The sequence below is a fragment of the Nycticebus coucang genome, chromosome 23, assembly GCF_027406575.1.
Source record: "Nycticebus coucang isolate mNycCou1 chromosome 23, mNycCou1.pri, whole genome shotgun sequence".
NCBI lineage: Eukaryota > Metazoa > Chordata > Mammalia > Primates > Lorisidae > Nycticebus > Nycticebus coucang.
The window spans coordinates 15,744,601-15,769,444 of NC_069802.1; the positions used below are offsets into that span (position 1 = coordinate 15,744,601).

Consider the following 24,844-nt stretch of genomic DNA (forward strand, 5'->3'; position numbering starts at 1 on the left):
CAGGCAATCCACCTGCCTTGGCCTCCAGAGTGCTAGGATTATAGGTGTGAGTTACCGCCCCAGCCCTATATATTTGTTTCTTTTTTTTTTTTGCAGTTTTTGGCTGGGGCTGGGTTTGAACCCACCACCTCCAGCATATGGGGCTGGCGCCCTGCCCCTTTGAGCCACAGGCGCCGCCCATTATATTTGTTTCTTAATGACAGGAATACATTCTGAGAAATGCATCGTCAGGCGATTTGGTCATGCAGACATCGCCGAGCACACTTACACAAACCTGGACAGTACAGCCTATGACACACAGCCTCGAAGGCACAGCCTGTTGCTCCCCTCGACACACCTGTGCATAAACCTTGCAGGCAACTATTGTGCCTGCAGGCAACTATTGTGTTTCTAAACACAGTACTATTTGTGTTTGTATACTAGAAACACAATAGTATTTGTGTATCTAAACAGAAAAGGTACAACAATACAAATACAGCGTAAAAGATTAAAATGTGCACAGGGCCCTTACCATGAATGGAGCTTGCAGGCTTAGAAGTTGCTCTGGGTGAGTCAGTGAGTGGGTGGTGAGTGGATGTGAGGGCCTGAGACATGGGTGTGCACCGCTGCAGACTTCACAAACACTGTACACTCAGGCCACATGAAAAGCATGGAAAATCCTTTTCTGTCATCAATAATAAATTCGCTTTACCTTGCTGTAACAATTTTGCCTTATTAACTTTTAATATTTTAAACCTTTTGATTCTTTTGTAATAATACAGCTTAAAACACAAACATATTATCCAGCTGTATACAATGTTCTTTATATCCTTACTCTGTAAACTTTTTTCTATTTTTAATGAAATGTTTTTGAAAAATTTCTTGAACTTTTTTGTTAAAAGCTAAGACACAAACACACACGTCAGCCTAGGCCCACACAGCGTCTGGATCAGCAATGACACCGTCTTACACCTCCACATCTTATCCCACTGGAAGGTCTTCAGGGCAACAACATGCATGGAGCTATCATCTCCTTTGGTGCCTTCTTCTGAAATACCTCCTGAACCTATCTGAGGTTGTTTTACAGTTAATTTATTTGGCAGCCAGGCAAGGTGACTCACGCCTGTAATCGTAGCACTCTGGGAGGTGGAGGCAGGTGGATCACCTGAGCTCAGGAGCTTGAGACCAGCCTGAGCAACAGAGAGCCCCCATCTCTACTAAAAATAGAAAAATACTAGCTGGGCATTGGGGCAGCTGCCTGTAGTCCCAGTTACTTAGGAGGCTGAGATAAGAGGATCGACTAAGCCCAAGAGTTTGAGGTTGCTGGGAGCTATGATGCCACAGCACTCAACCTGAGGGTGACTGAGTGAAACTCTGTCTCTAAAAAAATAAGTAAAACAGGGCGGTGCCTGTGGTCAAGGAGTAGGGCGCCGGTCCCATATGCCGGAGGTGGTGGGTTCAAACCCAGCCCCAGCCAAAAAAAATAAATAAATAAAAATAAGTAAAACAAAATAAAGCAGTTAATTTTTCTTAATAAACAGAAGGAGCACTACTCTAAAATAATGATAGAAAGTATAGTACAGTGGATGGGCACAGTGGCTCATACCTGTAAGCCTAGCACTCTGGGAGGCAGAGGCAGGTGGGTTGCCTGAGCTCAGGAATTGGAGAACAGACTGATTAAAGCGAGACTTGCCTCTACTAGAAAAAGAAAAAAAATAGCCAGGTGTTGTGGCTAATTGGGAGGCTGAGACAAGAGGATTGCTTAACCCCTATAGTTTGAAGTTGCTGTGAGCTATGATGTCATGGTGACTAAGTGACAGTGTCTCAAAAAAAAAAATATTTCTTCTAGACCAAATGAATACCCATATGTACCTACATGTATTCAGCACTATGCTAGTTAGTACAGAAGAATAAAAAAGTTTATAATTCTCACTTCAGGGATTTTATGATCTGATTAAGAAGCCAAATTCAACACATGAGGCGACTGGATAACAAAGCATAGAATAGCTGGTACTGGATTCCAGTGGGATAGTAAACTCAGTCTTCAGCTTAGCTCCCACGGCCTCCACCGTCTCCACCGTCCAGGCTAAGAATTTGCAGGTCTCCTTTGCTTTGACACCTACAACTTACTACGCCATGAACAGCATGATACAAATGTAGATTTCAATTCACTGAACCCTACTGAACTGAGATTCACATGTGAGGAATGATCAACTGGTATCTAAAGAGGACGGCCACACACACAAATGCCACACATTTGTCCATTGATTAAGACGTGATTTAATGAATGGTAGAAATGGGTTCTTTTTGGTGAAATTAATGGCTTATTTCATCAGGAAGAGAAATGTCAGAAATAGACATTACTTGTGGGATTCAAGATATGCGGGTGGGTTTCCCTGGCCCAGTATGAACAGGGAACAGCAACCCAGTGATGTTAGTAGTCTGCGCTCTCAGCTGTGCTGGCGGAGGCTGGATTTCTGGCGCCTGGTGCAGACCGTAAGGTTAATAGACTTTCCTGTCTGGAATACTACGAGATTGACTCAGGATCTTTTCTGTAGGATGGTGGCAGGAGAATCTGAGAGAAGAGCAACTTGAGACTACAAGTTTACAGAGCAGGCTGAGGTATTGCTTTGGGCCTGTCTGCTCACAAATGCAGTTTAAAAATACGCGTGGAGAATTTGGTCTGAGATTTGTTTTCATCAGGTCCTGGCAGGGATTACACTAGAGACAGGCTAATTCCCACCCACCTTGAGTTTCCCCGTGGCCACTGTTATCTACACTTGATCCAATTTTGTTTGATTTTTAGATGCTGTAAAGACCTATGTAGATGTTAAGTTCAATTTTGGCTCTGCTTAAGTGGCTGTCCATAAATCCTTCAGGTTCGATTTTTTCCCCCATTAAACAAGGATAACAACACCTGTCTGGAGCTACCTTGAAAATTAAAAACCATCATGTGCCTGGCCCAGGAAGCTGCTCCTTCCTGGTTGGTTTCCTTCCTGCCCCATCCCTGCCCCCTCACTGTCCCTTTCCCATCCTAGAAGAAACATGCAAAGGTTTGCAGAGTTGAGATGACAAACTGTTTTCTCTGTAGTTTCCAGTTTTAGTTCTTTGGACTGAACCAATTTCGGAATTGTCAATTTGATGCCTGTGATTGTGCCATCTTAAATCAGGATGCTTGAATCATCTGATAAGCTGAAGAAGTCCTTTAGCTCTTCCGTTCTCCAGTCCCCAGGGTTCTTCTGGAAACCACCAGGCCCACTCACACTTGTTGGACTCTTCACGGGCGAGGCCTGTGTTGGCCTCTCCTGAGATCCATCGCCTGGGTCTTTGCTTTACATGCACTCAGGATGAGGCGTCTGTCTTGCCTTCACTTCCCCTGAAAAGCCCTGTCTTTACTGAGCAGTAACAACAGAAAACTATCATAGAATGGCAATTAGTGATCCTCGTCTCCTGGCACAGTGTACTCGCACGGTCCCCTTTCTGCGGTGAGTCAGGGTTGGGGAAACCCTGTCTGTGTGGGACGAACAAAATATGGCAGAATGATGGAGTGAGATCGTCAAGGCCGGTTAGGAAGGGTCCTGCCGCTTCTGTAATGGCCTCTCAAGTTGCTCCCTCTGGGGAAGCCAGCTGCCATGCTGTGAAGACGTGGGAGTGGCCCAGTGTAGAGGTGCTGGTGGGAAGGAACCCACTGGACTCTTCTCAGAGGTACACCCCGGCCCCGGTCAAGGCTCAGTGATGAAGGCTGTATCCGAGTGCAGTCTCATGGGAGGCCCCAAGCCAGAAAAGGGCCACTCCCAAATTCTGGACCCACAGGAACTGCCAGAGCTGATGAATGTCTACTGTTGTCTTAATTCATTGAGTTTTGGGGTAACTTGTTACACAGCAATAGAGAACCAATACAGTCAGAATGCATTTCCTGTTCTGAAAGTCCCTCTTGAGGGAGATGACATAACTCAGGCAAGGTGTTTAAAGAAGGAACCCACTGTAGGGGGGTGTCTGTGGCTCAAAGGGGTAGGTGCCGGCCCCATATGCCAGAGGTGGCGGGTTCAAACCCAGCCCTGGCCAAAAACTGACCTTCAACGTGATAATATGAGGGGCAAGGCCTTTGGAAGGTGATCAGGTCATGAGGGTCGAGCCCCCGTGATAGATTAAGGCCTTTACCGAGAGAGGAAAAAACGCAAGATCACGTTCGCTTGGTCTGTGTGCACACATCACCTAAGAGGCCGTGTGAGGACAGGACCCAGGAAGGGGTGAACAGCCCATTTGGGACCCCTAGCCTCCAGCTCTGTGAAAAATAAACGTTTGTTATCTAAGTCACATGGTCTATGGCAGCTGGAATGAACTCAGACAAGAAAAGTATGTATATGTGTGTGTAACATACGGGGTGTGTAATTTCTGTTTACTTACAGAGGAAAACAGAGATAGCACATAACCCTCCCTTTAATTTTATATGAAGACTGACTCGCAGACCCTGGTAACTCTGCAAAGAATGGATTCAACCCCTGCCAGGATCCCCTAGCTCAGGGCATTTATCACACAAATAATGCATGGTTATTGCAGAATTATTGTAATATACAAATTAAACAAAAATGTAATGAATTCCATTCAAAGATAGTCACCAGTTACTACTGGCCTTTACTTCTATTTCACAAAAAAAAACACCATGTTTTCCATCTCTCTCTCTCTGTATATATATGGGCACTTTATCATTTATAATGCCTATAGTACATTTTTTAGAATTAGAAACATTGGATCATTTTAAAATTAGCCCAATAAGCATTTATGGTTACCGTTTCATAACCAACACTGGCTATTAGATTAGAGTTCCTTAAAATAAGCAGTTAAGGGGGTGGCACCCGTGGCTCAGTGAGTAGGGCTCTGCTCCATATACTGAGGCTAGCAGGGTTGAACCTGGCCCCGGCCAAACTGCAACCAAAAAATAGCTGGGCGTTGTGGCGGGCACCTGTAGTCCCAGCGACATGGGAGGCTGAGGCAAGAGAATCGCCTAAGCCCAAGAGTTGGAGGTTGCTGTGAGCTGTGACACCATAGCACTCTACCGAGGGTGACAAAGTGAGATTCTGCCTCAAAAAAAAAAAAAGAAAAAGAAAAAGAAAAAAAAAGGCAGTTAATTTCAAGGAAGCCAAAATTTAATGATCTATACGGTATGTCAATAAATATTTGCTTTTCAAGAAGGGAAAGAGGGGTGGCACCTGTGGCTTAAAGGGGTAGGGCGCCGGCCCCATATGGCGGAGGTGGTGGGTTCAAACCCAGCCCTGGCTAGAAACTGAAAAAAAAAAAAAAAAGGGAAAGAGTTTTAAATGCACAAAACTTCATGAATTATTTGTTCACACATGTGTGTGGGTCGACAGCGTGACACAGTCAGTATGAAGCTAATTCAGCTTATGCTATAATTTAGGCCAGCAGGCTCCCAGATGGGGTGCTTGTACCTCTGAAAGTTATTAAAATAAAACATTAAGGATTGGGAGAAACGTATTAGAACTCCTACTGATATCTGTTTATCTCATCTGTTAAGTTTCTATTACATAACACTATTTATACAATTTAGTATAGAAGGATACACGTATTATGCAAACACACACATACACAGGTTCATGCCCAATTTTTTTACTGTTAGGTAACATCCTCTAAATACTTTAGAAAACACCAACTTGGATCAATATTATGCAAATTTGAACGTGCCAGGAATCTCCTGGGGCATCTTGTTAAAATGCAGATTGGATTTGGCAGGTTTAGATTGGCACCAAATCCTATCTTTTTTTTTTTCAGTTTTTGGCTAGGGATGGGTTTGAACCCGCCACCTCAGGCATATGGGGCCGGCACTCTACTCCTTTGAACCACAGGCGCCGCCCCTAAATCCTATCTTTTCAATAAACTCTCAAGTAACATCCGTCCCAGGCCTCCACTGACCCTACCACGGGAGCAAGGATTTGGATCACGCTTCCTCTGGTCTCCACACTACCATGCGCTTAGTTAGACATCCTGTCACCAGGACCTTCAAGTCTATACTTAAAGATTTGCTTTGGGTGAATAAGTAGAGAATCAATGAAAATTAAAAGAGTGCATTATAATCCCTTGATGATGCATATTGTTAACAATAGGATATTTTGTATAAGAAAATCATAAGAAGCATCATGGTGCATAGTTACAATGATTTTATTATATGTTAGTCTGAGCCACTGATATAGGTTAAGATTTTGACTCAGTTATAAAATAAATCAGCTGACATTGCCAAATCTTGCTTTGATGAATAATTATAAAAAAGCAAAAATGGGGCCAGGCGTGGTGGCTCATGCCTATAATCCTAGCACCCCAGAAGGCTGAGGCAGGTGGATTGCTTGAGCTTGGGAGTTTGAGACCAGCCTGAGCAAGAGTGAGATCCTGTCTCTACTAAAAATAAAAAAACTAGCCAGACCAGCCTGAGCAAGAATGAGACCTCATCTCTAAAGAAATAGCCAGGCATTGTGGTGGGCACCTGTAGTCCCAGCTCCTGGGGAGGCTGAGGTAAAAGGATTGCTCAAGCCTGGGAATTTGCTGTGAGCTGTGATGCTACAGCACTCTAACCTGGGGCAACAGAGTAAGACTCTGTCTCCAAAAAAAAAAAAAAAAGGCAAAAATGGTAAACTTTGTTTTGCTCAAATATTTTTACTTTAATATTCCTATTATATTTTGATAAGCCCTATATTTATTGTTCTTAAAACATTTTGCCAATGTAGACAAGCATTCTTTTTTGGATTACTGCCCCCAGGTAATAATTACTCAGGTTAGTGTTTTTCAAATTGAGTATAGTGAGCCGTTAGCAGATTTTTTTTTTTTCGGTAGAGACAGAGTCTCACTTTACTGCCCTCGGTAGAGTGCTGTGGCGTCACATGGCTCACAGCAACCTCCAGCTCTTGGGCTTACGTGATTCTCTTGCCTCAGCCTCCCGAGCAGCTGGGACTACAGGCGCCCGCCACAATGCCCGGCTATTTTTTTTTGTTGTCGTTGCAGTTTGGCCGGGGCTGGGTTTGAACCCGCCACCCTCAGCATATGGGGCCGGCGCCCTACTCACTGAGCCACAGGCGCCGCCCGCCGTTAGCAGATTTTTAACACAATTTAGTGGTAATCACAGCATTGATGAGAATAAGCTGTTAGTACAACAGTATACAAAGTTAGTGTGGCAAAGTGTATTTTCTACAGATGTCCAGAATAACGTCTCCTGTTCCGTGTGTTCTGGTAATGTGATCTTGACCTTCCACCTAGTGGGTAGTGGGGTCTTTTCCTCTTCCCCACAAACCTGGCTGGAACCTTAGCACTGCTTCAAGCAATAAGATATGTCTTGGGCTGCTGTAACAAAGTTTCATAGACTCGGGTGGCTTATAAATAACAGGAATTTATTTCTTATAGTTCTGGAAGTTGGAAATTCGAGATCAGGGTGGCTGCATGGTTGGGTTCTGGTCAGGACTCTAGTCCCGATTTCAGAGTGCCATCTACTTATTGTATTTTCTTTCTTTTTCTTTCTTTTTGTTGCCCTCGATAGAGTGCCATGGCATCATAGCTCGCAGCAACCTCAAATTCTTGGGTTCAAGTGATCCTCTTGCCTCAGCCTCTTGAGTAGCTGGGACTATAGGCACCTGTCATAATGTGTGGCTGTTTTTAGAGATGGGCTTTCACTCTTGGTCAGGCTGGTCTTAAACTCCAGAGCTCAAGCAATCATCCAGCCTTGGTCTCCCAGAATGTTAGGATTACAGGTGTGAGCCATTACCCCTGCCTATCTTGTTTTTTCATGGAGCAGAGAGAGAAAGTGAGAGAGCTCTCTGGGACCCCTTTTATATGAATGCTATTCCCATTCACAAGGGTTCTGCCCTCATGACCTAATGACCGCTCGAAGACCCTATCTCCTAATACCATGACATTGAGGAAGAAGATTTCAACATACACATTTTGGAGGGACACATTCAGTCCATCACAGTGGCAAAAGTGACACAAAGTGTTCTTTGAGGTTGCGCATAACAATTCTCTTTATTGGTGGCACCTGTGGCTCAGTGAGTAGGGCGTCAGCTCCATATACCAAGGGTGGCGGGTTCAAACCCGGCCCTGGCCAAACTGCAACAAAAAAATAGCTGGGCGTTGTGGCGGGCGCCTGTAGTCCCAGCTACTCAGGAGGCTGAGGCAAGAGAATCACCTAAGTCCAAGAGCTGGAGGTTGCTGTGAGCTGTGACGTCACGGCACTCTACCGAGGGCGACAAAGTGAGACTCTATCTCTAAAATAAAAGAAAGAAAAGGAAAAAAAAACGGATACATAGAGCTAAAAAGCAAAAGCTTTATCAAAATGGAATTTATGTGATGTCAGTAATTAATTTTTGGGGTGCTCACTTTCCTTTTTAATAAACACAGAGATGTGGACTAGATAATTCCTAACGTCCCTGAACCACCACTTGTCTACTTCTTGTATTTCTTTGTGCTTGTGTACACAGAGAAATCTGAATACCGGCAGCAGAATTCCCTAATTATTTGCATCATTGAAATTTAAAATACATTTATTTAAAACACACACAGACAATGAAGGCAGCCATGCAGTGTGACAGTTTGTAGAGAACCACCTGATGCTGTATTTCTCCTCTGCCCATGTGAGTGGAGGCGCAGGGAGGGACCAAAGTTCCCTGCTATTTAGACTTTGGCCTGTGACATACAGTGGTGCTGACCTAAAAGTTAATATTTATCCATCTTAGTGAGTTAAGCTCTGCTTGCGAATAGGGGCAAGGACAAAGAACTACAAACGCTGGTGGGAGTTTGCACCAATGCCAATGCTCCTGTTGGTGGCATGAGCCAAGTCACTCAGACAAGTCTCTGGCTCATGCCAAGGAAGAACATACAAGTCCTTTAATGACACCAATACTAAAGTGGGGGAAATTAAAGAGAAAAATGAAGGTCACCCAGTTCAAACCTTCCATTATCTACAAACTCTATGATTTGGGGTGAGTCATTCAATCTCGCTACGTCTAGGGTTCTCCATCCATAAATTGCGGATAATCATACCTATTCCATATGGTTGTTGTGAGAATTATATGTGTCAACACCTAAGAGCACAAAAGCTAAGCTTTGATACACGCGTACCTTCTCTACAAATTGGTGCAAAGAACATAATTTGATTCACAGGGGCCTTGGATTAATTCATATCACTCTTTTTTTTTTTTTTTTTTTTTAAGTTTTTGGCCAGGGCTGCGTTTGAACTCACCACCTCCAGCATATGGGGCCGGTGCCTTACTCTGTTGAGCCACAGGTGCCGCCCAGAACATTCTTTTTTTCTATCTTCTTCTTCTTTTTTTTTTGAGATAGAGTTTCACTCTGCCACCCTGGGTAGAGTGCTATTGCAGCATAGCTCACAGCAACCTCAAACTCTTGGGCTTGAGCCATCCCCCTGCCTCAGTCTCACAAAGAGCTGGGACAACAGGTGCCCAGCACAACGCCAGGCTAGTTTTTCTATTTTTTGTAGAAACGGGGTCTCACAACTCAGGCAATCCTCCCACGTTGGCCTCCCAGAGTGCTAGGATTACAGGCCTGAGCTACCTTGCCCAGTCTTTTTTTTCTTTTTTTAAGTTATGTAACCTGGTGTTAACAATGATAGAAGATCTAAAAGGAGAGAATTTCCCATGACAAATTTGGTCCAGTCAATCTCAAAAGGTCAAGGGATGCCCTGTGCATTGACTGGAGTAATCCCGTTTGGGGCCATCTCAGGTTACATCCATTTGCACTACCATTTTGGATCTGACAATAAAGCTTTCTGTTGCTTGCCAGATTTATTTGGCACTCTGGGATGTGCTAGAAAATCTCAGCTTCGTGCCAAGTCAGGGAGCACGACCATTGGTTTATGGACACTTTTTTCATTCTTTTTTGTTACCCCAGGTTCTCAACAATACCTGGCACACAAAGATGGTGCTCAATAAATACTGGTTGAATTAAAAGCGGAAAAATACATTGATATGCCACTTACATAAGTTATATAATCATACTTCGTTGTCACCCATAATAAACTCAATCAACAATGTCGTCTTACTTTTTCTCACTCATTTTCCCATTTAAGTTAAAACTTTTATAATCAAACCACCATTTTTAAGTGGAATGTTGCCATATCATATTATAGTATGTGCAACTGTCCTTTCAAAAATTAATAAAGAAGATTATCATCTTAGGAATGTGCTTTTTTTTTTTTTTTGAGACACAGAGTCTTGCTATTGCCCTCGGTGATGCCCAATACCTGGGGTCACAGCTCATAGTAACCTCAAACTCTTGGGCTCAAGCGATCCATCCTCTTGCCTCAGCTGGAATTATAGCAGCCTGGGATTACAGGAGCCTGTCATAACACCTGGCTATTTTTAGATATGGGATCTCACTCTTGCTCAGGCTGGGCTGGAACTCCTGAACTAAAGCAATCCACCTGCCTTGGCCCCCACAGTGTTAGGATTACAGGCGTGAACCACTGTGCCTGGCCAGAATGTGCTATTTATAAGTGGTGTGCTATCTTTGCCTTAAAACTCCCAAAAAGCTAAGGCAAAAAAAAAAAAAAAAAAGAGATATGACAATGATTTACAACAAACACTCATCATCTCCCCCCAAAACGAGATCATAAATTGATAAATTTGCTGCATGGAAACATATAGAATTTTTAATAAATGGCTTTTATTTTATTCATTTTAATGTGGTAAGAAGACTTAATATGAGATCTACCTCTAAACAAATTTTAACTATAATACAGTACCGTTCGCTAATTATAGGCGCTGCTGTTGTACTCACCTTGCATAATCGAAACTTTACACCCATTCAACAGCAATTCCCCACTTCTCCCTGGAAACCACCAGTCTACTCTGTTTCTAATAGTTCTTCCGATAAGTGAAATCACGCAGCATTTGTTCTGTGACGTGTTTATTTCACTTAGCATAATGTTCCCCAGGTTCATCCATGTTCACCCATATGGCAGAATTTCCTTAGTTTTTTTTTTAGAGACAGCATCTCACTTTGTCGCCCATGGTAGAGTGCTGTTGTGTTACAGCTCACAGCAACCTCCAGCTTTTGGGCTTAGGTGATTCTCTTGCCTCAGCCTCCTGAGTAGCTGGGACTACGGGCACCTGCCGCACCGCTTGGCTATTTTTTTTTTGTTGTTGCAGTTTGGCTGGGGCTGGGTTTGAACCCGCCACCCTCGATATATGGGGCTGGCGCCCTACCCACTGAGCCACAGGTGCTGCCAGAATTTCCTTAGTTTTAAAGGCTCAATAGTATTTCATTGTAAAGAAAATACCACATTTTCTTTATCCATTTTTTCCCTATTTTGGCGCTGGCCCCATATACCAGAGGTGGCGGGTTCAAACCCGGCCTCAGCCAAAAATTGCAAAAAATAAAAAAATAAAAATAAATAAAATAAAATAAAAATAAGGCTACAATGAACATGTTTAAGTGCAGGATTCCTTTTGAGATCCTGATTTTAATTCTTTTGGATTTAGACTTGGCAGTGGGATTGCTAGATCACATGGTAATTCTATTTTTAATTTTTAAAGGAAACTTTATACTGTTTGCCAGAGAGGCTGTATCATTTTGCATTCCTACCAACACTGTGGGAATGCAAAAAGCTCCAAATTTCTCCATAGCCTCACCAACACCTATTATTACTTGTCTTTTTTTCTTTTTTCTTTGTATTGAGACAGAATCTTATTCTGTTGCCCTGGGAACAGAACCATGGCATCCTAGCTCACAGCAACCTCAAACTCTTGGGCTTGAGCAATCTTCCTGCTTCAGCCTCCCAAGTAGCTGGTAATATAGGTGGGTGTCCTAAGCCCGGCAAGTTTTTCTATTTTTAGGAGAGATGAGGTATCACTCTTTCTCAGCCTGATCTCAAACTTCTGAGCTAAAGCAATCCACCTGCCTCATCCTCCCAGAGTGCTAGGATAACAGGCGTGAGCCACAGTGCCTGGCCACTTGTCTTTTGATAATTGCCATCTTAACAAGTAATATATCACGGTAGCTTTGATTTGCATTTCCCTGATGATTAGTGGTGTTGAGCACATTTTCATATACCTGGTGGCCATTTGTATGTCTTCTTTGGAGAAGTATCTATGTAAGTATTTTGCCTATTTTTTTTTTTTTTTCAGACAGTCTCACTCTGTTACCCTAGGTAGTGTGCTGTGGCATCATAGCTCACAGCAATCTCCAACTCTTGGGCTCAAGAGATCCTTGCCTCAATTTTTCTATTTTTAGTAGAGATGGGGTCTCACTTTTGCTCAGGCTGGTCTTGAACTTGTGAGCTCAGGCAATGCACCCAACTCAGCCTCCCAGAGTGCTAAGATTATAGGCCTGAACCACTGATCCCAGCCAATTTTGCCTATTTCTTCATAAAGTTCATTTGCTATTGAGTTGCATGTATTTCTCATATATTTTAGATATTAACCCATAATCAGACACATGGTTTGCAAATATTTTTCCCATCCCATAGGTTGCCTTTTCATTTTATTTACTGTTTCCTTTACTGTGCAGAAGCTTTTAAGCTTGATGTACTCCCACTTGTTTATTTTTGCTTTCGTGGCTTATTGTGTTGTATCTTAGAAATCATTGCTAAGCCCGATGTCATGAAGATCTTCTCCTATTTTATACCAAGAGTTTTATAGTTTCAGCTATTATATTCAAATATGTAGTCTATTTTGAGTTGATTTTTGTGTATGGTGTAAAATTAGGTCCAATTTCATTATTTTGCATATGGATATCCAGTTTTGCCAAGACCATTTTTTGGAAAGACTATTCTTTCCCCACGGTGTGTTTTTTGAATCTTTGTCAAAGATCAGTTGACAGCATGAGTGGATGAACTTCCAGGCTCTCTATTTTGTTCTATTGGCCTATATGTCTTTTTTTTTTTTTTTTTAATGCTGGTACCATATTATTTTAGTTACTATAGTTCATTAAATATTTTTATTTATTTATTTATTTTTGAGACAGTGTCTCACTATGTCGTTCTTGGTAGAATGCCGTGGCATCACAGCTCACAGCAACCTACAACTCTTGGGCTTAAGTGATTCTTCTGCCTCATCCTCCCAAATAGCCGGGACTACAGGCCCCCGCCACAATGCCTGGCTATTTTTGTTGTTGTTGTTGCTGTAGCTGTCATTGTTGTTTAGCAGGCCCAGGCTGTTTCGTACCCACCAGCCCTGGTGTATGTGGCCATTGCCCCAACTACTGAGCTACAGGGGCCGAGCCGATTTGTATACTTTGAATCCTTGAATCCCAGGAGTATATCCCACTTGATCATGGTGTGTGAGCCTTCTAATGTGCCCTGGAATTTTCTAGTATGTTGTGAAGGATTTTTGCATTTTATATTCATAGAGATTATTGGCCTATGATTTTCTTTTCTTGTAGTGTCCTTGGCTAGCTTTGGTATTAGTGCAGTATTGGTCTCATAAAATGAGTTTGTTCCTTCCCTTTGATTTTTTGGAAGAGTTTGGGAAGGATTGGTATTAATTTTTCTTTAAATGTTTGGTAGAATTCACCAGTGAAGCCAGGGGGTCCTGGGGTTCTCTTTGTTGGGAGCATTTTAATTACTGATTCATTTTCCTTACTCACCATTCATCTAGTCACATTTTCTGTTTCTTTATAATTCAGTCATAGTAAATGATATGGCTGGAATGTTTGTGTTCTCCCCCCAAATTCGTATGTGAAACCTCACCCCAGAGTGATGGTAGTGAGAGGTGAGGCCCTTGGGAGGTGACAGGCCATGAGGTTTCTGTCCTCATGAGTGGGGTTAGTGAGGGCCTGTCCCCACTTCTGCCATGTGAGGACCTCGTCAGTGCCAGCCATGGAGACAGAGCCCTCACCAGACACGGAATCTGCTGCACCTTGATCTGGGACTTCTCAGCCTCCAACATGGTAAACAACACATTTTTGTTGTTTATAAATGACCTACTCTAAGGTATTTAGTTATAGCTGCTTAAATAGATTAAAACAGAAAGATGTATATTTCTTTCTTTTTTTTTTTTTTTTGTAGAGGCAGAGTCTCACTTTATGGCCCTCGGTAGAGTGCCGTGGCCTCACACAGCTCACAGCAACCTCCAACTCCTGGGCTTAAGCAATTCTCTTGCCTCAGACTCCCGGGTAGCTGGGACTAGAAAGATGTATATTTCTAAAAATTTGTCCATTTCCTCTAGGTTTTCAAATTTGTTGGCATATAATTTCTGATGGTAGTCTCTTATGATCCTGTGATTTGTGAGTATGACACCAAATGCATAGATAACAAAAGCAAAAAAAGGAAGCAATCAATACAATAAAAGTGCCACCTATGGGGCGGTGCCTGCGGCTCAAGGAGTAGGTTGCTGGCCCTGTATACTGGAGGTGGAGGGTTCAAACCTGGCCCCGGCCAAAAACTGCAACAACAACAACAAAAAAGAGCCACCTAGGAAAAGAGAGAAAAATATTTATAAGCCCTGTATGTTATCAGGGCTTAGTATCCAAAATATACAAAGAACTCTTACAACTCAATAGCAAAACAAAGAAAACTTGACTAATAAATGGGTAAAAGATGTGGATAGACATTTATCCAAAGAAGAAAGAAGACATACAAATTGCCAACAGGCTTATGAAAGGAGCTCAGGATCCTCACTAAAGAACAGGAAAATGCAGATCAAGACCACAGTGCGAGTTCACCCCAGAAGGTGATGATCTAAAAGATAAAACAATAACAAGTGTTGGTAAAGATGGGAGAAAAGGAGAGCTTTGTACACTGCTGGTGCGGATGTAAATCGGTACAGGCATTATGGAAAACATTATGAAGCTTCCTTAAAAAACTAAAAATAGAACTATCAGATGATCCAGCAATTCCACTTCTGGGTACATATACAAATGTAATAAAATCATTATGTCAAAGAGATTCAGCCCTCCCATGTTCATTGCCGCATCATTCATCAGTCAAGATATGGAAACAACCTGTCTGTCAATGAATAAATGGGTAAAGAAATTGTGATATACAGAAACACACGCACACATATAGCTTCAAAATCAAGGAAATCCTGTCTTTATTTCTTTTCTTTTCTTTTTTTTTTGCATTTTCTGGCCGGGGCTGGGTTTGAACCTGCCACCTGCAGCATATGGGGCCGGTGCCCTACTCCTTTGAGCCACAGGCGCCACCCTCCTGTCTTTCTTTTTAAGACAGAGTCTCACTATGTCACCCTGGGTAGAGTGCCATGGTATCACAGCTCACAGCAACCTCAAACTCTTGGGCTCAAGCAATTCTCTTGCCTCAGCTTCCCAAGTAGCTGGGACTACAGGAGCCCTTGACTACGCCCAGCTATTTTTAAAGGCGAGGTCTCGGGCAGCGCCTGTGACTTAAAGGTGTAGAGTGCCGGCCCCATATGCCGGAGGTGGCAGGTTCAAACCCAGCACTGGCCAGAAACTACAAAAAAAATAAATAAATAAAAATAAAGGCGAGGTCTCGCTCTTGCTCAGGCTGGTCTGGAGCCTATGAGTTCAGGCGATCGATCCACCTGCCTCAGGCTTCCAGAGGGCTGGGATTACAAGTGTGAGCCACCCAGCTCGGCCTGAAATCCTGCTGTTGGCGACAACATGGATCAGCCTGAAAACATTATGTTAAATGAAATAAGCCAGATCAGACAGATAAATATTGTATGAGGTCACATATAGGTAGAATCAAAAAAAGGTCAAACTTTGAGAAACAGAGTGTAGAAAGGTTGCTGTTAGGGTCTGGTGGGATGAGGAAATGGGGAGATGTTGGTCAAAGGGTACAAACTTGCAATTGTAAGATGAACAAGGTCTAGGGGCGGTGCCTGTGGCTCAAGGAGTAGGGTGCTGGTTCCATATGCTGGAAGTGGCGGGTTCAAACCCAGCCCCGGCCAAACAAAAAAAAAAAAAAAAAAAGATGAACAAGGTCTAGAGCTCTACCGTACAGCATGGTGACTATAGTTAATAATACCACATAGTACTACCGCAATTTGCTAACAGGTCTTAAGTATTCTTAGCACACACAGGACACCGTACCTATATGTAGTGATGGATATTTTAATTAGTTTGGTTGTAGGAATCATTTCACAACGTATATCGTATCATTGTATGATGATTGATAAGTATGTCAAAACACCGCATCGTATACTCTAAATACACTTTTAAATCTGGCAATCATTATTTTAATGAAGTTAGGAAAACAAAGTTGATGTGCGCTGTAATCAGTGATATCTTAGAGTGGAAGAAACATGACGTATGCTGTCTTTAGCAATAAATACAAAAAGGAAAATAGAGGCAATAAGTTGGATGCTGAGGAACCCAGGGTGACAAAGCATGGAGCAGCCACAGGAGCAGAGAAAATGAATAAAGAGCAGTTTGCAGGGTGATGGAAGCAGGGAAGGTGTTTCAGAGTAAGAAAAGGACAGTCAATGCCTTTTAGATTTAGCACCAAGGCTATCAGCGACCTTGGCAAAGGTACTTTTGGTGGAGTGGTGAATCTGGAAGCTAGATGGCTATGAATCGAGCAGTGGTAGGGCAGGAGGTGAGGGTGAATGCAAGGGGACAGATAGGAAGCAGGAGCGTCACCATCCTCAGTGTCCTCGGGGGTGGGTTCCAGGCCCCCCACTTGGCCCTGCAGTCACCCCCAAGAACACACACTTAGAAAGGTCTGGTCCTCCATATACAAGATTTTCCCTCCTGCGAATAGTATATTTTGGATTCAAATTTGCTTGAAAAAAAGTCTTTGTAGACCTGTGTGGTTCTAGTGTTTAGAGGCGAAATGAACTGAAGTCTGTAATATACTCTGAGATGCAGTTTTAACAAGATGGATTGGCTTGGCGCCTGTGGTTAGGGCGCCAGCCACATGCACCGAGGCTGGCGGGCCAGCTAAACAACAATGACAACTACAACCAAACAATAGCTGGGTGTTGTGGCAGGCGTCTGTAGTCCCAGCTACTTGGGAGGCTGAGGCAAGAGAATCGCTTAAGCCCAAGAGTTTGAGGTTGCTGTGAGCTGTGATGCCGGAGCCTTCTACCGAGGGCGACATAGTGAGACTCTGTCTCAAAATAAATAATGGATTGCTGGATAGAGGGATAATGAAATGGATTATGTATCAGGCAAATATGCTAAATGTTAATTATAGACTCTAGATGGCACATGTGGTTCATGCACAATTCCTGCAATGACTTGAAATGTTCATACTGAAAAAGAGAGTAGGAGGGCAGCGCCTGTGGCTCAAGGAGTAGGGCGCTGGCCCCATATACCGGTGGTGGTGGGTTCAAACCCGGCCCCGGCCAAACACTACCAAAAAACAAACAAACAAACAAAAAAAGTTAAAAAAAAAAAAAAGTAAAGAAAAAGAAAGTGGGAATGAGGGTGAATCTCTTTTTACCTTTTTGAAGTATTTCATTGATTTTTGGGCAAAGAAAAGCTACTTTGAAGCGAGCATAGCATCTCACATGGCTCTTGCCCTATTTTAGCAAATGGATCTTAAAATGTCACGGATACCATTTTCATCCCAGTAATAACCACGCCTCAGCCACTCCTATTAGAGACACCACCACTTCTGATCACTTGGGCTGGTCCAGGGACTGCCCTGATTATACATGTTACCCTTGTGTTGACAAATTTCATTACTGTTTAACCAAAAGCTCTATGCTGACTCATGTCTTTACAACTTCCATACAGTCAGGAAGTAGGACAGACAAGTGTCCAACAGGAAGGTAACACCTTTGATGGCATTTTTAGCGGAATATATTATTCAAATACAACATGACGGTATGGGGCAATGTAACAGTGTGTGTGTGACTATGTGCATGTTTGGGGGGGTGTGCTGAAGTGCGAAGAAAGAAAATACATTTTAGAAGGAGGATTCACACGGAATCCTTGGTCCTTTGCCTTCCCCCCTTTTTAAGTTCATGTCTGATGCAATACCGCACTGTCACCTGGCAGAGGGGTATGACAAAGGCTGCCTGACTTTGGCTCCTCCAGCTCTTTTTGTGTCTTTCCTTTCTCCATAAACCTTTGGCAAAGGTGCAGTATTTGAAAGGTTGGGCTGTTCCTTGTTTGGCCTAAGTATTTCTTGCTCAGGAGAATGATTAAACATCTCTTAATGCCAATAAATAAGTGGTTTCAGTGAAGCTTTTTGGAATCTGTTTCCATAAAGGCCGCTTGGTGGTGTGTCCAGGATTAGTTTGGTTTTGTGTGAAACCAGGAAGTAAACGATGTGATTACCGGGCTGCCTAGTCCCCAGGGCTCTCGATGCCTGCAGAGCCACAGATGCGAGCACAGAGCGGGAGGGGAGGGGGGGGAAATATCTTCACCCGCAAGTGGGACTCAGAAGCTTTGAACTTCAACTTAGGCTGATAAAACGACAAGGTGCTAAAGCAGCAGAAGCTGGATTTGAACTAAGGAGATCTCAAGAACACTGGTGTGGACATGGCTGTGCTGGAAATATGTGAATTCTGGAACTATTTATTAGGAAAAAAAAAAAAGGCAGTGAGCCTGCCATGGACAAGGACACGTAAGCCTCCAATTAACTTTTTTTTATGTTCTGGATAAGGACATAATTCCAATCTGCTGCACGACACAGTTCCTAATTACTGGTGATATGCGGGGAGGAATCTGCTTTCACTAGCCACAGTGACCCCTGTCAGAGACGTTCAGGGTTATCTGCTCAGTTTCTTTCACTTTCACAGATCCTTGTACTGCTATTAGGACAGGAGTTCTTTGTTTTTTTTTTGTTTTTCCTTAAAGTGAGGTTTAACAAGCTCTTCGTGGAAGTAGCTAAGTGACATGTAAACTAAGCATCCTTTGCTGCCATGTTGGAATAAGACAGTGGGCGTATTTCACTAAATGACTCAACTCATGGTCTCCAGGTTCCGAAGAAAGAGTTCGAGGCTTAACGACTGAGGAGGAAAAAAAATCCTGGATCCTTTTGTCCTAGTGTATTTTGTGTGGCTGTAGCAGAGGCCCTGAGACTGGGCAGTGTGTGAAGAGCAGATTTACTCTTTACAGTTCTGGAGGCTGGGAAGTCTAAGGTAGAGGGGCCCACATCAGACAAGGGCCTTCTTGCTGTACAGGGAGGTATAAGGGCAAGAATGTACCCCAAAGAGAGAGAGAGATGTGGGGCAGGGGGCTGAACTCATCCCGTTACCAGGAATCCTCTCCCTTCATAACCAACCCACACCCATGATAGCAAGAGCCTGATCACTTTCTAAAAGCACCACCTTGCCTGGGGGGAGGGAGGAACACATATTCAAACCATACATAGCGCCTTCCTTAACATAAATGTATCTCACCAGCAAAGCAGCAGGCAGTTTTGATTGTGATTCACTTGAAACTTAATTCCAATAAAGATGACATGATGACATTTAAAAGCTTGGCTGAAACTAGAAACAGAACACGAGGGTGCTAGGATTATAGGTGTGAGCCACTGTGCTGGCTGGGGTTTTTTCTAAGCCCAGGTCTGATTATGACAGCTAGGTTTTTAAACATAGTTGGATAGTTTCCCATTGTCCATAAAATGAAAATAAAATATTCCTACTCATTTCTTCAAGCTTATCTTGAACCATCTTTCTGGGCTCCAGCTTCACAAGTCTTATTTTAACTAGTTTCATGTTGTTTTGCCTTTGACCATCCCTCCTGGCTGGCTAACTCCCGCCTTCTTCCTCAGAGAAGCCTCTCTTTCCCTCCATCATTGGGTCAAATCCTCCTCTTATTGATTTACATTGTACTTATCCCTACTGAAAATGTTACATTTCTGTGATTTGTTTAATCTCTGAATCTAACTCTTCAAGCCTGAAAACTCCCAAGTTTATAGAACAGCTTTTGTAAAATACTCAGTTGATTTATTAAGGTTGAGGATACATCTGAAACTAAATGTAAATAATTTTTACAAAGAAAGCAGAACAGTAAGATTAATAAAGACAGATTTTGGGTTCCTTAGGAACATGTAGTTATTTGCTATAATTTAGCATCCTTTGAACGAAATAGTCCACCTGTGAAGTTGAATATTGAAAGGATATGATATTTGATCTAAGCTCTGGAGATACATAATGTAATATATATGTTTAACTTACTTTTCTTTTTTTTTTTGAGACAGAGTCTTACCATGCCACCCTTGGTAGAGTGCCGTGGCGTCACAGCTCACAGCAACCTCCAACTCTTGGGCTCAAGTGATTCTCTTGCCTCAGCCTCACGAGTAGCTGGGACTTACAGGCACCTGCCACAATGCCCAGCTATTTTTAGAGATGAGGTCTCACTTTGGCTCAGGCTGGTCTCAAACCTGTGAGCTCAGGCACCTGCCACCTGCCTCGGCCTCTCAGAGTCCTGGCATTACAGGCGTGAGCCATCGGGCCTGGCCCTCAAAAAAACTTTTGATTTTGAAAAGTTTCCAAAGGTACAGAAAACTCAACAGACTAGTACAACGAACAGCCACGTACCCCTTATCAGTCTGCTTAATGTGATCATTTTCCTCTGAAAAAGCTGCTTTGTTGGTGTGACCTTTCTGCTTTACTGTAGCTGGTATAACTCGATTGTATACTTCGACTGTACTTTCAGAAAGACATGAGGCTAAGTCACTAGATCACAAACGCCATACTTGAGGAAGAATGGCTAGCTATGCCTATTGGCAAATAATCAAGATACCCCATTAAGGACTGGGCCTCAAATAAGGTAAGGAGATACAGAGGTGCTAATGGGGTATACTTTAAAAAAACTTATAGCCACTTGAGAAAATAAAACACTTTTTTTTTGGAGACAAAGTCTTGCTCTGTCACCCTGGGTAGAATGCAGTGATGCCATCACAACTCCCAGCAATCTCCAACTCCTGGGCTCAAGCGATCTCCTTGCTTCAGCCTCCCCAGTAGCTGGGACTACAAGTGCCTGCCACTACCCCTGACTAGTTTTTCTATTTTCAGTAGATACAGGGTCTCACTCCTGCTCAGGCTAGTCCTGAGCTCAGGGGATCCACCCACCTTGGCCTCTCAGAGTGCTAGGATTACAGGTGTAATCAGCCACTGCCCCCTCCCCCGGCTCAAAATAAGACATTTTTGCATGAAAGAATAACCAGTGATAAAAATAAGTAGTATATCCCAAGGGAAGAAGGGCAGAAAGTACTGAAAGAGTTAAGAGGATGAGTTTGCTTCTAGTTATGTTTCTTTATAGAAAAAGATTCCCTGTGGACAAAAAAGACCAACACAGGAAAATCATTTTATAAGGCAAGTTATAAATAAGCATGTATGCTGTGAACAAACAGAAGTGCAAAGAGTCTTATTCCTTACCTGAGTTATATTTACAATTATTTATTTCCTTAAAAGGAAAATTTAAAGCTACAATAAATATTTTAAGTGGATGTAAGCCAAATAATTAATCCATTTTTTTTTTCCTAGCAAAGAATAGGCTACTTTATTCACCTGACATATCAAGTCAGACCCGTACTAAGCTCCTGCTTTGGGTGAGACTGATTCTCCGTGAATTGGCTCCAAGCCTGGAGATCTGGGCTGCACTTTCCTGAAAATTCATTATTTTCGGAGGGCTGCATCCGGGCTAGAGAAATCAGAACTAGGTAAATAATGAATGAGATCACAACCTGGTACAAATGTTCATAACTTAAGAAGAAAAAGACCATGTAAATAGTGGGGTAAGGTCGGGGAGACCACTAATGGTGGCACAAGATAAGTGAGGGATGTTTACAAAATAATCAAAACTGGGCGGCGCCTGTGGCTCAAAGGGGTAGGGCGCCGACCCCATATGCCGGAGGTGGTGGGTTCAAACCCAGCCCCAGCCAAAAAACTGAAAAAAAACCCAAAAACTTAAAATAATCAAAACTGGACCAAGAAACACATGCAAAAATGCTCAATGCTCCTCATTATCAGAGAAATGCAAATTAAAACCACTCTGAGATATCACCGAACCCCGGTAAGTATGGCCCACATCACAAGGTCTCAAAGCAACAGATGCTGGTGTGAGTGTAGAGAGAAGGGAACACTTGTGCATGGTCCAAACTAGTCCAGCTTTCATGGAAAGAAGTATGGAGAGTCCTCGAAGAACGAAGATCCACTAAGTAGATCCACCATTTGATCTTGCAATCCCATTACTAGGTTTCTACCCTAAAGCTGTGTCATACGTATACTATGGAATATCATTCAGCCATAACAAGATGGGGACTTTGTATCTTTTGTAACAACCTGGATGGATTTGGAGAACATTCTCCTAAACTAAGCATCACAAGAATGGAAAAACAAGCAACCCATGTACTCAGTACTAATTTAGAACTAGTAGATTAACAACTCCATGCTCACAAGAGAGAATAATTATTCAAATTAAAGTAGGGGGGTTAAGGGGGAAGGGGCTGGGTAAGTTCCCACCCAATGGGTACGTTGCACAGATATATAACACACACATTTCTGAGACACAACCACAACTCAGACTTTAACCTTATAAAAGCAAACTATGTAACCTAATTTTATGTACTCTCGAATGTAGTATTAATCAGAAATAAAAAATAAATAAATAGATTTGAAAAGGATAATACAGGATAAAAATAAAAAGTTACTGCATTTGGGCATTATCCAACCCATACAGGACTGGAAATTCCCTGCAGAAAGATGAGCTGTTCAGGTCCAAGGGATTGTTTTAGAGACGGTTCTATAAAGACGCAGTTCATGTATGTACTTGACGTGAGAAGCTGGTTCTCTAAAACCTAAGTTCTAAATCAGATTTTCCAACCTGGAAAGGAGCCAAGGAAGGATATTGCCCTCAGATCACAGGGTGATGATGTTCTTTAACTTATGCTCCCAACCCATACTTCTCTGGGTTTTTTTCTCAATGGGTATGTATTAATTTTATAATTGGGAAAAAGAACTCTCATAAAACCATTAAACAAAGATCAGGGTTGAAATCTCTCATTTTTACACATGAGAAAACTGCTTCCACAGGCAAGGGAAATTCCCAAGTAAAAGCTGCTGGGAGGTCAAAATCCGGGGATTTGGGGGGCACATCTGTGACGGGGTAATTAACAGATATCTACTTACCTCTTGTCTAAAAACCTTCACGCTTAAAAAGTCCCTGAATTACTTAGAACCTGCCATGTTATTAATTTACATAATTCATACACCTTACAATTCACCCACTTTAACTACTGGCTGTTTTTTGGGTATTCAGAGTTGTACGACTATTGTGACAATAAATTTTAGTGCATTTTCATCACTGGCAAAAGAAAACCCACAGTCATAAACTTTAGCCATCATGTCCCAATCCTCGTATGCTCCCCAGCCTTAGGCCATCACCAGCCTCCTTTCTGTCTCTCTGTTTGTCTAATCTGGACCTTTCACAACAATGGACTCACATAGTAAGTGGCCCGTTGTGTCTGGTTCTTTTGCTCAGTGTGATGTTCTCAGGGTTCATCCATGTCAGTCCTTTGCTGTTCTTTCAGGATAAATGATGATATACTATAAAGATTAATCACATTTTTTTTGGCCAGGGCCGGGTTTGAACCCACCACCTCCGATACATGGGGCCGGCGCCCTACTCCTTGAGCCACAGGTGCTGCCAGGATTAATTACATTTTATTTATCCATTCATCATTGAACATTTCAGTTGTTTTCACTTTTTGCCTACTATGAATAATGCTGTTCTAAACCTTTGTGTACAAATTTTATGTGGATGTATGCTTTTATTTTTCTTGGATATATATCTAGGAATACTATAATTCTATATTGAACCTCCTCGACTGTTTTCCAAAACATTACATTCCCATCAGCGCTGGATGAGGGTTGCAATTTCCCTACTTTTTTGCCAACACATATTGCACATCGGTTTGATTACAGCCATCTGAGTCGGTGCTGCTACAAAGTGGTACACTTTTTTTTTTTTTGCAGTTTCTGGCTGGGGCTGGGTTTGAACCCACCACCTCCAGCATATGGGGCTGGCGCCCTACTCCAGTGAGCCACAGGTGCCGCCCTACGCTTCATTATTTTTAATATATATGATTAAAAATTATTTTCTGATTCCAGAAGTCACACAAGTTAACATACAAAACCTCTTCACCTGTACATACTGATTTGTCTCTTAGCTTACAGGCCAAGAAGGATCCCATCTATGCATCAGCACAATCATTGTGCCCATTTTACAGACAGAAAAGTCAAGGCTCACAGAAGTTAAGAAGCTGCAGAGCTGAGATTCCAACCAAAGGGTCTCTAAAAGCTTGTGCATTATCCTGTTTCCATGCTAATGTGTGCACACATAACGGTGGGAGGATCGGATGGGACAATGGGGGTAAGCGAACTTTATAAATTTAAAGCATAGAGTAATGATGATTTCGAGGCTGATGGGATATGGCTTTTTAGGGAACAGGGAATTGATTTCTGTGGTCACAGAGCAATTTAAACGAAGACCTGAGATTACCATATCTGCTTTACTATTTTGAGAAAATTATTGTTTTTATCATTCCATTTTGTCCTAGGGTGATGGTGAGAAACAGAATTCAAATGTGCTACGTGTATTTGCTTTTTGGTCCTTTCCATTGTGAGAAAGCGGCCAGCTTCTTGTGAATGGCTGCATCCTCTCAATGTAGCCAGATACATTATTTTAACTTTCGGGATGATTTTTCACCTTACATAAAATATTTCCTTTCTCTCCCTCCTTGGAGTTGAGGAAAAATTATTTCGTAATAATAAAAATTATTTTGAGCTTTGGCCACAATAACAAGCAATTCTAGAAATTGAAATTCCTCCTGCTTTAATTACATATTATTAGTGAAAAGCTCCCACTCACTGGAATGCCTTTACAGAGATCTATTCTGTGGTGCTATCTTTATAAAACATATAAATTCTTAGACCTTTACCTAATTTTCAAATTTATATATATGACTCAATTA

General features: G+C 42.4%; 1 protein-coding gene across 6 annotated transcripts in view; it reads right to left on the bottom strand.

Annotated features, from left to right (window-relative positions):
• The window catches only part of C23H4orf19 (chromosome 23 C4orf19 homolog), a 106,181-nt gene that overhangs the window by 55,966 nt on the left and 25,371 nt on the right, over nt 1-24,844 (bottom strand). The gene's annotated exons all lie outside the window — the stretch shown is intronic.